Source organism: Oncorhynchus gorbuscha, unplaced genomic scaffold, assembly GCF_021184085.1.
Source record: "Oncorhynchus gorbuscha isolate QuinsamMale2020 ecotype Even-year unplaced genomic scaffold, OgorEven_v1.0 Un_scaffold_1561, whole genome shotgun sequence".
NCBI classification, from domain to species: domain Eukaryota; kingdom Metazoa; phylum Chordata; class Actinopteri; order Salmoniformes; family Salmonidae; genus Oncorhynchus; species Oncorhynchus gorbuscha.
Window position 1 is genome coordinate 26,773 of NW_025746300.1, and position 18,091 is coordinate 44,863.

General features: G+C 44.7%; 1 long non-coding RNA gene across 1 annotated transcript; it reads right to left on the minus strand.

The window, feature by feature from the left end:
• Positions 1–1,953: 1,953 nt before the first annotated feature.
• LOC124023235 lies at positions 1,954–18,091 on the minus strand. Its single transcript, XR_006836680.1, has 4 exons — positions 17,704–18,091; positions 4,634–4,786; positions 2,700–2,861; positions 1,954–2,304 (listed from the first exon to the last, which is right to left on the minus strand). It is a non-coding gene; the product is annotated as an uncharacterized LOC124023235 (long non-coding RNA).

Sequence of the window (18,091 nt, forward strand, 5' to 3'; positions counted from 1 at the left end):
TCTCTCTCTCTCTCTCTCTCTCTGTGATGATGGACAAGCTCCATGCATCTGAACTCTCCAGCTTCTGTTTTTACAGACGTGCCATGTTGAGTTCTGGAAGTCCAGAGGAAAAGGGGAGTGGCTGCATATTGGCATGTCGAGAGTGTTGCAGGGAAAAACACTGTCACTTTTAATGGAGAGAACAGAGATGGCGAGTTGATGATACTCCAGGGAAAGATGTTTTCCGTCTGTGTTTGTATGGCGAAGGAATTCAGGGAGGCCTGAATCAGGACGTCATTGTACTGTAAAACCCCTCAGGCTCTGGCCTGCGAGATCTGCAGGGGAGGCCATGCCAACAAACTGTGATAAGCAGAAATAATGTCATTCCTGTTCCTGTTCATAGTTGTCTATAGGAGCGAACCTGGGCAAAGCTTCTATACAGGATGACAGTGTATTCTCTACAAAAGGGCCCCAGGCAATGGGGCGGACAGGCACTGCACAGCTCATTGCAAATCACTGTTTGTTTTTCATTACCTGGCTTGAATACAGTTTCCATGTAAAAAGAAAAACTCTTTTCCCAGGCATTGCATCCAGATGGGACTCGGAGTTAAGATTTTAACTGACCATAGGGACCAGACCCATTAGGTTTAATGGACATTTGCCTCCTAGTTCCAGTGAAGGTTGAAAAGAAACCAAAGAAAACCCCCCTATACTTTATGTACTATAAATTACAAACCCTAGCCAATAACCCTTCCACCCTTGTGTACATCTAAGGAATACAGACTTTTCAAATGCCTTATCCAAAAACAGTCTTCGGGAATCGACTACAGCCAAGGTAAATGGAAATATCACGTAGATTTTATTTTGAGTGGACCATCCCTTTAAGCAATATGGTAATAGCTTAACATCCCCTTTCTGAAGACAAGAGACACCTGGTGGTTACGTATAGAAACAGCATTTAATTAGTAAAAACATATTTTACACTTTTACAAATTAAGTCAAAGCACAAATTGATTTAGAATACATCCATTAAAAAAAAGAAAGATACAATGAGTAGCCATGAAGGGTGGAAGAAGAAGAAAGGTAAATATATGACAGAGTGACTTGGGGTAAATATATGACAGAGTGACTTGGGGTAAATATATGACAGAGTGACTTGGTGACAGAGTGACTTGGGGTAAATATATGACAGAGTGACTTGGGGTAAATATATGACAGAGTGACTTGGGGTAAATATATGACAGAGTGACTTGGGGTAAATATATGACAGAGTGACTTGGGGTAAATATATGACAGAGTGACTTGGGGTAAATATATGACAGAGTGACTTGGGGTAAATATATGACAGAGTGACTTGGGGTAAATATATGACAGAGTGACTTGGGGTAAATATATGACAGAGTGACTTGGGGTAAATATATGACAGAGTGACTTGGGGTAAATATATGACAGAGTGACTTGGGGTAAATATATGACAGAGTGACTTGGGGTAAATATATGACAGAGTGACTTGGGGTAAATATATGACAGAGTGACTTGGGGTAAATATATGACAGAGTGACTTGGGGTAAATATATGACAGAGTGACTTGGGGTAAATATATGACAGAGTGACTTGGGGTAAATATATGACAGAGTGACTTGGGGTAAATATATGACAGAGTGACTTGGGGTCACATCGGACGACAGCACAGACTGCTGAAACAGACTCATGAGATTAGTTTTGACTCATTTGTCATGCAAACACAGTGACTCTTTAGCATTGAAGCAATGATGGAACCAGAGACATATCTAAAGATAGTTTATTATAGCAAATATATATAATAAACTCTATACGTGCCTCTGTGAAGATCCATTGATATGATTATAACAATTAATTGCTATACTCGCACAATCCCTTGTGCTATTTGACAGATCAATAAACAAATATTTCACATCAGAACTTATTGATAGAACTTGTGGATAAATTTAACTGCGTAGTTAGTAAAACACAGATGAATGAATATGGTTTATATTTGACCCTTTCCTTCATTTATACTGCAGGCACAATAGCAGATTACCTCCATATGGGACTGGGAACAACAGCACTGTTACAGGCTTTTCACACTACTGACCCGAACTGGGCCGATACCAACCAAGCTGTACTGAGCTGGCCTGGTCATGAACACACCAGATTTGATGGCACCATGCTGAAAAGGACAATGTGCTCAGAGCCAGCAGTTTGGGTCGGTACGATGGTGTTAAAAAGGTCTTTGTTACTGGTTCGCAGGGCTGTGTGTGGAGGGCTCTCCCTCCAATCAGCGTTGAGTCCAGGTGCGTCAACAGTCTGGGGGAAAAAGATGTGTAGGTGAATACTAAACAGGTTTCCTGATGAATTCACAGTCAACACTCCAATCTTATGCCTCCCATTTTCTAAACTGCATCACTTTTCAACAGAGTATCTGGTAAATCTCTGGTTTCTACTAACCTGCAGTCACCTTAGCACTAGATCAAATGACCCCCTTGAAATCGTAACATTAAGTTCTAATGGGCATTCTGTTGGGTCCGGTTTAAATCTGATGTGTGGGTTCTTGTAGATCACACAGAGTCTTGCTTTGTGACCACGACCTCTTAATGTTCTCGTGTCAAGGCTTGGGACAACAGCTGGAGGTTCTGCCTGATCCAACACCTCCCCAAAGCCCAATGGTTTAGGAGACAGCCTACTGCGGGTAACATCCTTACCGTCTGCTAGTAAGGGCTGAGCTGGGGCTGAGCTGCAGCAATGGACCTTGGCCTGGGTGCCCCACTCTGTTAGCTCCAGCAGGTTGGAGCCGTGGCCCCTCTTCCCCGGGGGTGAGGGTCCCGCTAGCGTCCGGTCTTACTGTCCGGAGTGAGAGGACGAGTCTGGAACCACAAGGGCCCCAGTTAGAGATCCTGCATTGAGATGCACCATGCAACACACATTACCCACAGGCTCTCTGCTGGGTTAGCTGGCTAGGATGCACCATGCAACACACTTTACCCACAAGGCTCTCTGCTGGGTTAGCTGGCTAGGATGCACCATGCAACACACTTTACCCACAAGGCTCTCTGCTGGGTTAGCTGGCTAGGATGCACCATGCAACACACTTTACCCACAGGCTCTCTGCTGGGTTAGCTGGCTAGGATGCACCATGCAACACACTTTACCCACAAGGCTCTCTGCTGGGTTAGCTGGCTAGGATGCACCATGCAACACACTTTACCCACAAGGCTCTCTGCTGGGTTAGCTGGCTAGGATGCACCATGCAACACACTTTACCCACAAGGCTCTCTGCTGGGTTAGCTGGCTAGGATGCACCATGCAACACACTTTACCCACAAGCTCTCTGCTGGGTTAGCTGGCTAGGATGCACCATGCAACACACTTTACTAACAAGGCTCTCTGCTGGGGTAGCTGGCTAGGATGCACCATGCAACACACTTTACCCACAAGCTCTCTGCTGGGTTAGCTGGCTAGGATGCACCATGCAACACACTTTACCCACAAGGCTCTCTGCTGGGGTAGCTGGCTAGGATGCACCATGCAACACACTTTACCCACAAGGCTCTCCGCTGGGTTAGCTGGCTAGGATGTAGCATGCAACACACTCAGCCAGGTCAGTTACAGTTTGGTGGGCTGGGTTCAGGTATGAAATGACTGCAGGTCAGTTACAGTTTAGTGGGCTGGGTTCAGGTATGAAATGACTGCAGGTCAGTTACAGTTTAGTGGGCTGGGTTCAGGTATGAAATGACTGCAGGTCAGTTACAGTTTAGTGGGCTGGGTTCAGGTATGAAATGACTGCAGGTCAGTTACAGTTTAGTGGGCTGGGTTCAGGTATGAAATTAATTACTTTTAGAATAGATCCTTGGTAATAACATAAAAGAATGTTACTGCCAGAGTTAATTCTAGAATAGATCCTTGGTAATAACATAAAAGAATGTTACTGCCAGAGTTAATTCTAGAATAGATCCTTGGTAATAACATAAAAGAATGTTACTGCCAGAGTTACTTCTAGATTAGATCCGTGGTAATAACATAAAAGAATGTTACTGCCAGAGTTACTACTAGATTAGATCCGTGGTAATAACATAAAAGAATGTTACTGCCAGAGTTACTTCTAGAATAGATCCTTGGTAATAACATAAAATAATGTTACTGCCAGAGTTCATTCTAGAATAGATCCTTGGTAATAACATAAAAGAATGTTACTGCCAGAGTTACTTCTAGGTTAGATCCGTGGTAATAACATAAAACAATGTTACTGCCAGAGTTACTTCTAGAATAGATCCTTGGTAATAACATAAAACATGGCTGAATCAGAGAAGCGTGAGTGGGTCTTGACACACACACATTGATGTTAGATGTTGCATGAGGGATAAGGCTGACTGTTACGCTACCAGCCATGTAATTACATGACGTTACACAACCATAAACTAGCTCAAGGGGAGAGCAATGCAACACAGAGCAATTCATATCACCGCCTGTCAGTCGACCGATAGAAAAACATCTAGCCGTCAAAGAGTTTCCCAACCAGGTGAATCTGACTGACGTCCTGGCAGCTCTGCTCGGGTGTTCAACGAGAGAATCTGTCAAGTACACTACTGTAGAGGGGCCTGTGGGGATTGGACAGCCTGTGTGTGCGCTCTGTGTGTACCTAATGTAGTCTCCGCTGGGGTCAGTCCTCCGGCCGAAGCCCACAGGACAGTAGCAGTGGAAGAACTGCTGGGAGAAGGAGCTGCAGGAGAGCCCACATCCAGCTGCCTGCGTTCACACTCCAGTCTGCATCCAGGAGCAGCTCCTCAAACACCTGCAATACATCACATATAGAAATATAACGCTAATAAACCAGTCACCTGCTTGTCCAGAAGGGATACAGCTTTTGTCAAAATGGACTCTTCCTAGCAGGTTAGGAGAATTAGGTTAAGGTTAGGAGAATTAGGTTAAGGTTAGGGAATTAGGTTAAGGTTAGGATAATTAGGTTAAGGTTAGGAGAATTAGGTTAAGGTTAGGAGAATTAGGTTAAGGTTAGGGAATTAGGTTAAGGTTAGGAGAATTAGGTTAAGGTTAGGAGAATTAGGTTAAGGTTAGGGGAATTAGGTTAAGGTTAGGGGAATTAGGTTAAGGTTAGGGGAATTAGGTTAAGGTTAGGAGAATTAGGTTAAGGTTAGGAGAATTGGGTTAAGGTTAGGATAATTAGGTTAAGGTTAGCTAAAATGCAAAACATTTACATTTTTGACGTCAATTTGACAAAAACTGTATCCCATCTAGATATGACCCAGTCACCTAGGACTAAACCAATGCTCAAACACAAAAAAGCACACACACAGACAAACACACCCCTCCTCAACACATGTAACAAATAGAGATACAACATTATTAAAGTTAAAGTACTGAACTGAAACAATAACAAAGTGGTCACCAATCCTCTTTTTTGGTTAAAAAAATAATAGAAAATGAGAACTAGTTTGTATTGGACAAATTCAGGTAGGTCCCTCCCCGTTTGGTTCTGTTTGGTTCCTACTGAAGATACCCCAGTAATGAGCAGATAGAGATAGACTCTCAGATGAGGGTCTGGTTAGGTGGTGAAAACTAACCCTCCTCTGGGAGTCTTTGGGTGTGCATGTTTTTGCTGCATCCCTGCTCTAACACACAGCTAATCATCATCATCAAGGTCACCAAGAGAAGCTGATTAGTAAAATCAGGTGTTAGATTGGACCAAGAGCAGAAAACACACCTCTCCAGGAGAAGATTTCTATCTTGTCTCTAGGTGTCTACAAAAACATACTGTAGGTTGATCATAAGGAAAAGTACATGAAGAAGCATCCACACCAACTTTATCTTCAGTGTTTGTGATCGAGGTGGCAAGGGAGCCTTGGCTGGCTGGTCACTATGCCAGGCCTGGATACACCCAGATCAGGTGACTCACCTTTTTGTCCATATGATTGTCCAGTCTCTCCAGTGCCTCAGTCTCCCTGCCCCTCCACGCAGCAGGACCAAAGCAGTGAGTCTTAAAACCTGCCCGATAATTTTTTGTTGTTGTCAAATTCCATTAAAAATCAAACCGATTTATCATCACTAGCAGACGATGATGAGAGATACCAACACACACACACACACACACACACACACACACACACACACACACACACACACACACACACACACACACACACACACACACACACACACACACACACACACACACACACACACACACACACACACACACACACACACACACACACACACACACACACACACACACACACACACACACACGTCCCTCACCTAGTTCATCGAGGGAGGGCACTCCGTAACGCTCATCATGATACCTGTCTGGCAGCAGTCCATCTGTTGTCGGCTGACAGTGGGGAGGGGCTTCTTGGGCAGCTCCAGCCGGTGGACGACGATGGCCTGGAAGCACTTGAAGGTCAGCGGGGGCATGTCGTTGTTCATCTCAATGATCCTAGAACAGAGAAACCACAGGTGTTCACTAACCAGGTCGTATTCATTAGTTACTGTACCAAATGGAAGAAAATGGACTGAAACAAGGAGGGACTACCTGAACTTTTCGTTGCAGAAGTTTTACTACAGTGTGCTATAATGAATATTAATGGGAGGTACTGCTTCATTGCTCTGAACTGCTGATATAACTTTTTCAAAGCAAAGCCCTCGTCTGAATTAGATTTTTTTTCGATCCGTTTTTACATCTAATATTTTTTAACAAAAGGCCACATCCTGGATTCAAAAGGAGGGGGACAGACCAGAGTCTGTTCCTGTAAGGAGGGGGACAGACCAGAGTCTGTTCCTGTAAGGAGGGGGACAGACCAGAGTCTGTTCCTGTAAGGAAGGGGACAGACCAGAGTCTGTTCCTGTAAGGAGGGGGACAGACCAGAGTCTGTTCCTGTAAGGAGGGGGACAGACCAGAGTCTGTTCCTGTAAGGAGGGGGACAGACCATAGTCTGTTCCTGTAAGGAGGGGGACAGACCAGAGTCTGTTCCTGTAAGGAGGGGGACAGACCATAGTCTGTTCCTGTAAGGAGGGGGACAGACCAGAGTCTGTTCCTGTAAGGAGGGGGACAGACCATAGTCTGTTCCTGTAAGGAGGGGGACAGACCAGAGTCTGTTCCTGTAAGGAGGGGGGCAGACCATAGTCTGTTCCTGTAAGGAAGGGGACAGACCAGAGTCTGTTCCTGTAAGGAGGGGGACAGACCAGAGTCTGTTCCTGTAAGGAGGGGGACAGACCATAGTCTGTTCCTGTAAGGAGGGGGACAGACCAGAGTCTGTTCCTGTAAGGAGGGGGACAGACCAGAGTCTGTTCCTGTAAGGAAGGGGACAGACCAGTCTGTTCCTGTAAGGAGGGGGACAGACCATAGTCTGTTCCTGTAAGGAGGGGGACAGACCAGAGTCTGTTCCTGTAAGGAAGGGGACAGACCAGAGTCTGTTCCTGTAAGGAGGGGGACAGACCAGAGTCTGTTCCTGTAAGGAGGGGGACAGACCATAGTCTGTTCCTGTAAGGAGGGGGACAGACCAGAGTCTGTTCCTGTAAGGAGGGGGACAGACCAGAGTCTGTTCCTGTAAGGAGGGGGACAGACCAGAGTCTGTTCCTGTAAGGAAGGGGACAGACCAGTCTGTTCCTGTAAGGAGGGGGACAGACCATAGTCTGTTCCTGTAAGGAGGGGGACAGACCAGAGTCTGTTCCTGTAAGGAGGGGGGCAGACCAGAGTCTGTTCCTGTAAGGAAGGGGACAGACCAGATTCTGTTCCTGTAAGGAGGGGGACAGACCAGAGTCTGTTCCTGTAAGGAGGGGGACAGACCAGAGTCTGTTCCTGTAAGGAGGGGGACAGACCAGAGTCTGTTCCAGTCTTCCCCAAAATGTACACCTACTCATTCCAGGGTTCTTCTTTATTTTTTACTATTTTCTACATTGTAGAATAATAATGAATACATCAAACTATGTATTCATGTAGTACCCAAAGAAAGTGTTAAACAAATCAAAATATATTTTAGATTCTTCAAAGTAGCCACCCTTTGCGTTGATGACAGCTTTGTACGCTCTTGGCATTCTCTCAACCAGCTTCACCTGGAATCCAACAGTCTTGAAGGAGTTCCCACATATGCCGAGCACTTGTTGACTGCTTTTCCTTCACTCTGCGGACCAACTCATCCCAAACCATCTCAATTGGGTTGAGGTTGGGTGATTGTGGAGGTCAGGTCATCTGATGCAGCACTCCATCACTCTCCTTCTTGGTAAAATAGCCCTTAAAAAGCCTGGAGTTGGGTTGGGTTTTTGTCCTGTTGAAAAACAAATGATAGTCCCACTAAGCGCAAACCAGAAGGGATGGCGTACCGCTGCAGAATGCTGTGGTAGCCACACTAGTTAAGTGTGTCATGAATTCTAAATAAATCACCAACAGTGTCACCAGCAAAGCACCCCCACACCATCACACCTCCTCCTCCATGCTTCACGGTGGGAGCCACACATGCGGAGATCATCCGTTTACCTACTCGGTGTCTCACAAAGACACGGCGAATGGAACCAAAAATCTCAAATTTGGACTCCTCAGACCAAAGGACAGATTTCCACCCGTCTAATGTCCATTGCTCATGTTTCTTTGACCAAGCACGTCCCTTCTTATTATTGGTGTCCTTTAGTAGTGGTTTCTTTGCAGAAATTCCACCATGAAGGCCTGATTCACACAGTCTCCAATGAACAGAGACTGTTGAGATGTGTCTGTTACTTGAACTCCATGAAGCATTTATTTGGACTGAAATCTGAGGTGCAGTTAACTATAATAAACTTATCCTCTGCAGCAGAGGTAACTCTCGGTCTTGCTTTCCTGTGGCGTTCCTCATGAGAGACAGTTTCATCATAGCGCTTGATGGTTTTTGCGACTGCAATTGAAGAAACTTTCAAACTTCTTGAAATTTTCCAGATTGACTGACTGACCTTCATGTCTTAAAGTAATGGACTGTACTTTCTCTTTGCTTATTTGAGCTGTTCTTGCCATAATATGGAATCGGTCTTATACCAAATAGGGACATCTTCTGTATACCACAACTTCCTTGTCACAACACAACTGATAGGCTCACATGCATTAAAGGAGGAAAGAAATTCCACAAATTGTCACGCCTTGGTCATTGTATCTTGTGTTTTTGTTATATGTTTGGGTAGGCCAGGGTGTGACATGGGTTTATATGTTGTATTTCGTATTGGAGTTTGTATTAATTGGGAGTGTGTATTAGTAGGGGTGTGTCTAGTTAGGCTTGGCTGCCTGAGGCGATTCCTAATTGGAGTCAGCTGATTCTAGTTGTCTCGGATTGGGAACCGTATTTAGGTAGCTTGAGTGCGCGTTGTATTTCGTGGGCGATTGTACCTGTCTCTGTGTTAGTCACCAGATAGGCTGTAATTAGTTTCACTCGTTTGTTGTTTTCGTATTTTCAGTTATTTCATGTACCGTATTTTTCTTCATTAAAAGTCATGAGTAACCTACACGCTGCATTTTGGTCTGACTCTCTCCAAACAACAGACGAAATTCATTACACAAATTAACTTTTAACAAGGCACACCTGTGAATTGAAATGCATTCCAGGTGACTACCTGGTTGAGCTGGTTGACAGGATTCCAAGAGTTTGCAAAGCTGTCATCAAGGCAAAGGGTGGTTACTTGGAAGGGTTAGTTGATTTGTTTAACACTTCTCTGGTTACTACATGGTACCATGTGTTATTTCATAGCTTGGATGTCTACACAATTATTCTATAATGTAGAAAATAGTAAAAATAAAGAAACACCCTGGAATGAGTACTGGTACTGTAGATAAACAGTCATTTTAAGAGTATTTCCTGGCATCTGGCATCTCAGCCCCTGGAAACATCTTCATTCCTTCACAGAGCCACAATGGTAGCCAAGGGTTATAATGAAACACAGAGGGAACCTTTTGTAAACAGACAGTCCTGTTCTGAGGACAGGAAGTTTGGGGGAGGGAATCAAGCGTGCACACAGACACACACACAGGAGGGAAACGTTTTGAACCAATTTGTTGTTTACCTCAGTACAACAGATGCAGCATGTGCTGTGCCAGCGTGTAATCACAGTTAATACCCAAGTCTGCATCACTGAAGGTCACAGTTTTTTAATTAGCCCAGCGGCACGGCTGCAGTAGCAGACTAGCATTTACAAGTCAACATAATTCAGGACATTCAGATTACTAATGTGCCTGGGACATCTAAAAAGCTTTCCAAGGAAATGTAATCCTGGTAAACTATTGTAGGTGTTTTGGGGGGACTCGGATGGCTGGTAGGCTTTCTGGAAGGTACGTGATGAATGACTGATGTTCTGGGACGCGAACAGGAAAAAAACACATTTGAAAAAGGACAGTTTGAGCAGTGTGTATTGATGAGAGCCTTTGCATGGTCAACCAGACGTCTTCAATGGCTGTGCAGCATTTACTGTGATATGGCCTCTGCAGAAGTCAGGGCATTCATACTTCTTGGGCATTGCTGAGCAGCGCAGAGCTGTCGTAAAGGATGTTGTCAAGGAAGTGAGTTTGTGTTAAAACAGGACCTGCCACCCTCGCCTACCGTCAACCAATCATGTCAATGCGGAGCTTTACAGGAGCTCTCTACATTGTTACAACATTTGGGAGGTGTATGGCATATGGTATGGAACTAGATTGGGCCTTTTCATGCCTCCGTAGGCTCCACCATTGTGTCAAACGATCCATAGTACGGCGCCTCTGACCACATTTTCAGATCGAGCATAAATTGGCTCAAGAACTCCAAACCTTGTCCTTTATAATGGTTATAGACTGTGTTTAATATAATGGAGGAGGGAGGGTCAACCTTTACTGCCTCAGCCCTTATACAACAGTATCAGTAATGCAGACTGGCTCTACTCCTCCCTTCTCCATTATATTAAACACAGTCTATAAATGAGAAGCTTTGGAGTTCTTAAGAGCCAATTTATGCTCGATCTAAAGAGAGAGAGAGCGAAAGACTCAAATGCAGAGAATGAGAAAGAGAGAGAGCAAAGGAAGTCATCAGATATACAGAGCAGAGAATAGCTCAGACTAAACCAATCTTTTTCAGAAGTCCTACTGCAGTAAGAAAAACAGACTGAAAGATATTGTGCTGTAGACAGATAGAGCAGGAACACTGGGCACCGCTCTAACAGGACAGAGACGCCTTGTCTGGCGCTAGGCAGGCACATGCTGTCCACCATGGCTGACTGCTGCAGAGCTCCCCTCAGCACATGCTGTCCACCATGGCTGACTGCTGCAGAGCTCCCCTCAGCACATGCTGTCCACCATGGCTGACTGCTGCAGAGCTCCCCTCAGCACATGCTGTCCACCATGGCTGACTGCTGCAGAGCTCCCCTCAGCACATGCTGTCCACCATGGCTGACTGCTGCAGAGCTCCCCTCAGCACATGCTGTCCACCATGGCTGACTGCTGCAGAGCTCCCCTCAGCACATGTTGTGTAGTGTGTCATCATCTCTCACAACCAGTAAGGGAGATTATCGTGCTGGGTATGAGACTGTGTAATTGACAGTATGTGTAGCTTGTTCTGGATAAAAAGGGGAAGACAAAAGACGTCACGCGAGGGTTGACTTTGTTGTCGTTGCAGTGGGCAGGGTCTCCCTTCACGTCAACAAGAGAAGTACAACTTCCCCTCTCCCTACATCTTCTCTCATCTAACCTAACCTTTCCCATTAGGACTGGGAATTGCCATGGATTTCACGATATTATCACGATACTATCACGATATTTAAGTGCTGTTATGATATGTATTGCTATTCTCACGATTCTATATGTATTGCGATTCGAATACTACGATTTTATGTTCCAAACATATTGCTCACTATATGTCTGCTGCAGAGAGACCAGAGAGAGCATGATAAAACCAAATTGGCTTACCAATTAAGATGGAAAACAAGCGGTAGGATTGAACATACCAGAGTTTTGGCACAGATACAGCTGACTAGCGCTAGCTAATGCTACCTACAGTAGCAAAGAAAACATTGTTTAATATATTCAGCTCCAGTCAAAAGTTTGGACACCTACTCATTCCAGGGTTTTTCTTTATTGTTTTTACATTGCAGAATAATAGTGAAGATATCACAACTATGAAATAACACATATGGAATCATGTAGTATCTGCAGAGAAGAATGGGAGAAACTCCCAGAATACAGGTCTGCCAAGCTTGTAGTATCATACCCAAGAAGACTCGAGACTGTAATCGCTGCCAAAGATGCTTCAACAAAGTACTGAGTAAAGGGTCTGAATACTTATGTAAATGTGATACTTCCGTTTCTAAAACCTGTTTTTGCTTTGTCATTATGGGGTATTGTCTGTAGATTGATGAGGGGAAAAAAAGATGTGATCCATTTTAGAATAAGGCTGTAACACAACAAAATGTGGAAAAAGTCAAGGGGTCTGAATGCTTTCCCAATGCACTGTAACTATCGATTTCTCCTCCATCACCATTTCCTATAGTACTCTTCCTCCTCACACTTCCTTCTCTTCCTCGCTCTTCCTTCTATCCACCAGACCCACTATCAGCCTGAATCTCCCCTCATCACCAGACACACTATCAGCCTGAATCTCCTCTCATCACCAGACACACTATCAGCCTGGATCTCCCCTCATCACCAGACCCACTATCATCCTGAATCTCCCCTCATCACCAGACCCACTATCAGCCTGAATCTCCCCTCATCACCAGACCCACTATCATCCTGAATCTCCCCTCATCACCAGACCCACTATCAGCCTGAATCTCCTCTCATCACCAGACCCACTATCAGCCTGAATCTCCTCTCATCACCAGACACACTATCAGCCTGAATCTCCCCTCATCACCAGACCCACTATCAGCCTGAATCTCCTCTCATCACCAGACACACTATCAGCCTGGATCTCCCCTCATCACCAGACACACTATCAGCCTGAATCTCCCCTCATCACCAGACCCACTATCAGCCTGAATCTCCTCTCATCACCAGACACACTATCAGCCTGAATCTCCCTCATCACCAGACACACTATCAGCCTGAATCTCCCTCATCACCAGACCCACTATCAGCCTGAATCTCCCTCATCACCAGACCCACTATCAGCCTGAATCTCCCTCATCACCAGACACACTATCAGCCTGAATCTCCCCTCATCACCAGACCCACTATCAGCCTGAATCTCCTCTCATCACCAGACCCACTCAGCCTGGATCTCCCTCATCACCAGACACACTATCAGCCTGAATCTCCTCTCATCACCAGACCCACTATCAGCCTGGATCTCCCCTCATCACCAGACACACTATCAGCCTGAATCTCCCTCATCACCAGACCCACTATCAGCCTGAATCTCCTCTCATCACCAGACACACTATCAGCCTGAATCTCCCCTCATCACCAGACACACTACAGCCTGAATCTCCCCAAATCACCAGACCCACTATCAGCCTGAATCTCCTCATCACCAGACACACTATCAGCCTGAATCTCCCCTCATCACCAGACCCACTATCAGCCTGGATCTCCCTCATCACCAGACACACTAAACAGCCTGAATCTCCTCTCATCACCAGACACACTATCAGCCTGAATCTCCCCTCATCACCAGACACACTATCAGCCTGAATCTCCCCTCATCACCAGACCCACTATCAGCCTGAATCTCCTCTCATCACCAGACACACTATCAGCCTGAATCTCCCCTCATCACCAGACACACTATCAGCCTGAATCTCCTCTCATCACCAGACACACTATCAGCCTGATCTCCCTCATCACCAGCCCCACTATCAGCCTGGATCTCCTCTCATCACCAGACCCACTATCAGCCTGAATCTCCCTCATCACCAGACACTATCAGCCTGAATCTCCTCTCATCACCAGACACACTATCAGCCTGAATCTCCCCTCATCACCAGACACACTATCAGCCTGAATCTCCCTCATCACCAGACCCACTATCAGCCTGAATCTCCTCTCATCACTAGCCCCACCAATACAGGTGTGCAAAGCTCTTATACACGTACCCTTCAAAAGACTCACAGCTGTAATCAATTCCAAAGGTGATTCTAACATGTATTGACTCAGGGGTATGAATACTTATGTAAATGCCCATGTCATATTGCCGACACCGGTTGGACTTACTCTCATGTGGCAGTATGCATCACTGAGAGAAACATGCCACTCCACTCAACCATCCAGACACACTGTTTTTTTGAGTCACAATCCACTGGAGACACTGGAGGCAACAGAGATGTCAATACAAAAGACTTGCCTGCAATTCAAATCAAATCAAATGTATTTATATAGCCCTTTGTACATCAGCTGATATCTCAAAGTGCTGTACAGAAACCCAGCCTAAAACCCCAAACAGCAAGCAATGCAGGTGTAGAAGCACGGTGGCTAGGAAAAACTCCCTAGAAAAGGCCAAAACCTAGGAAAAACCTAGAGAGGAACCAGGCTATGTGGGGTGGCCAGTCCTCTTCTGGCTGTGCCGGGTGGAGATTATAACAGAACATACAAATTGAGCTCTATAGGAGAAAGCCCTGCCTCCAGCTGTTTGCTTAGAAATTCTAGGGACAATTAGGAGGCCTGCGTCTTGTGACCATAGCGTACGTGTAGGTATGTACGGCAGGACCAAATCAGAGAGATAGGTAGGAGCAAGCCCATGTAATGCTTTGTAAGTTAGCAGTAAAACCTTGAAATCAGCCCTTGCTTTGACAGGAAGACAGTGTAGGGAGGCTAGCACTGGAGTAATATGATCAATTTTTTGGTTCTAGTCAGGATTCTAGCAGCCGTATTTAGCACTAACTGAAGTTTATTTAGTGCTTTATCCGGGTAGCCGGAAAGTAGAGCATTGCAGTAGTCGAACCTAGAAGTGACAAAAGCATGGATAAATTTTTCTGCTTCATTTTTGGACAGAAAGTTTCTGATTTTTGCAATGTTACGTAGATGGAAAAAAGCTGTCCTTGAAATGGTCTTGATATGTTCTTCAAAAGAGAGATCAGGGTCCAGAGTAACGCCGAGGTCCTTCATAGTTTTATTTGAGACGACTGTACAACCATTAAGATTAATTGTCAGATTCAACAGAAGATCTCTTTGTTTCTTGGGACCTAGAACAAGCATCTCTGTTTTGTCCGAGTTTAAAAGTAGACATTTTGCAGCCATCCACTTCCTTATGTCTGAAACACATGCTTCTAGCAAGGGCAATTTTGGGGCTTCACCATGTTTCATTGAAATGTACAGCTGTGTGTCATCTGCATAGCAGTGAAAGTTAACATTATGTTTTTGAATAACATCCCCAAGAGGTATAATATATAGTGAAAACAATAGTGGTCCCTTAAAGTTGATGATGTGGTTGTTACTGACAAGAAGCACATGGCTGAGCTTTTTAATCACCACTTCATTAAGTTAGGATTCCTATTTGACACAGCCATGGCTCCTTGCCCGTCTAACAGTTCCTCGTCTCCCACCCCTTCTAATGCGACTATCAACGATGCTTTTCCCTCTTTTTCCCCTGCCCCGCTACAAACTTTCCCCCTGCAGGCAGTCACTGAGTCCGAGGTGCTAAAGGAGCTCCTTAAACTTGACCCCAAAACAACATCTGGGTCAGATGGTTTAGACCCTTTCTTCTTTAGGTTTGCTGCCCCTAAATCAAATCAAATCAAATCAAATTTTATTTGTCACATACACATGGTTAGCAGATGTTAATGCGAGTGTAGCGAAATGCTTGTGCTTCTAGTTCCGACAATGCAGTGATAACCAACAAGTAATCTAACTAACAATTCCAAAACTACTGTCTTATACACAGCCCCTATCATCACCAAGCCTGTCTCTCCTTTCTGGGGAGGTTCCCATTGCTTGGAAGGCAGCCACAGTTTGTCCTTTATTTAAAGGGGGAGATCAAGCTGATCCTAACTGTTATGGGCCTATTTCTATTTTGCCCTGTTCAACAAAAGTGTTGGGAAAACTTGTCTATAATCAACTGACTGGCTTTCTTGATGTCTATAGTATTTTCTCATGTATGCAATCTGGTTTCAACTCAGGTTATGGATGTGTCACTCCAAACTTAAAGGTCCTCAATGATGTCAACATTGCCCTTGATACTAAGCAATATTGTGCTGTTATTTTTATTGACTTGGCCAAAGCTTTTGATACGGTAGACCATTCCATTCTTGTGGGCAGGCTAAGGAGTATTGGTGTCTTTGATGGGTCTTTGGCCTGGTTTTCTAACTACCTCTCTCAAAGAGTGCAGTGTATAAAGTCAGAAAATCTGCTGTCTCAGCCACTGCCTGTCATCAAGGGAGTACCCCAAGGCTCAATCCTAGGCCCCACGCTCTTCTCAATTTACATCAACAACATAGCTCAGGCAATAGGAAGCTCTCTCATCCATTTATATGCAGATGATACAGTCTTATACTCAGCTGGCCCCTCCCCAGATGTTGTGCTAAATGCTCTACAACAAAGCTTTCTTAGTGTCCAACAAGCTTTCTCTTCCCTTAACCTTGTTCTGAACACCTCCAAAACAAAGGTCATGTGGTTTGGTAAGAAGAATGCCCCTCTTCCCACAGGTGTTATTACTACCTCTGAGGGTTTAGAGCAGGTAGTCACCTCATACAAGTACTTTCAGAGTATGGCTTGACGGTGCACTGTCCTTCTCTCAGCACATATCAATGCTGCAGGCTAAAGTTAAATATATACTTTTTTTCCTCTATCGAATTCACTCACCTTTTACCCCAGCTGCCAAACTAACCCTGATTCAGATTACCATTCTACCCATGCTAGATTACGGAGACATCATTTATAAATTGGCAGGTATGGGTGCTCTCGAGCGTCTAGACGTTCTTTAACATTTGGCCATCAGGTTTGCTAGAACAGTATCTAAGACTAGTGGTGACTGTTTTAAGAGTTTGATGGCCTGGAGCTAGAAGCTGTTAAACAGTCTCTCGGTCCCAGCTTTGATGTACCAGCACACAACTGTAATGAAGTGTAGTGTAGTGTAGTGTAGTGTAGTGTAGTGTAGTGTAGTGTAGTGTAGTGTAGTGTAGTGTAGTGTAGTGTAGTGTAGTGTGTGTGTGTGTGTGTGTGTGTGTGCACTCTGTACACGACCGAGGCACCCAGTTACTGCTCTTGCATAATTCATGCCCTTTCAAAAACATACCGGAATATTTTATGCAAATATGCATCTGAATAAAATGCTGAAAAAACCCCACCTAGACTAGGAGGAGCATCACCAACATTTATCCATTAACTATTGAGTCAGAACCCCGATCCGGGCTACTGCAACAGTGGTGTCTGTCTGGGTGTTACCAGGTAGCGATTCACAGAAGACATGCAAACACAACTGCCTTGTAGTTCAACTCATTTGGACATGGTTGTGTATCATATGAACACTAATGGCGTTGCCTCGGTGCACAGTGAGGGCAAGAAAGTGTACATGACTTACGGCAGGCAGCCTGTGCCTTTTATTTACAGTTTAATACCATTGCATCTGGGTATCATAAGCAATCTGACATATTGAAGTGGTGTGTGAACTGATTGCCAAAGCAGTTAGAGAGGCTATAGCTCAGCGAGCAAGTGCAGCGCTGCGAATGAGACAAAGGGCGTTGTGGAGATCTGTGTATGTGTCTGTCTGAGTGCTTTTCAGCCTATCTACACATACCACATTTGTCATCCTAGCTGATTTGGTCATTCATTTGACATTTCCTCACCTTGAAAAGTCATGGAAAGACATCTGTGTGCTGGCCTCGTACTACGAATAGCCTCGAATTTAGGGTCCGCAGGCTTGTGTCGAGGTCCTCCAAGGCTTCCAGTAGAAATCTGCATGAGAAGGACAAGGTGACAGATGTGAACTTAACAGAAGTGTAGTTCTTATCAGTATGAGAGTTTGTTTCCTCCTTACCAACGGATATGTTTATGTTCTTCTGTACAGTTAGAACGTTAAGCAACATGTAGAGGAATGACCTAACATGACATGGGCTAACTCTGCTAACTCGTGTCTATTTTCAAAGGATAAAGCTAGGAACATTATCAACTTCATAGTTAAGAACAGGATAATAATATAGAAGAGAAGGAAACATATTCTACATGAACCAGTAT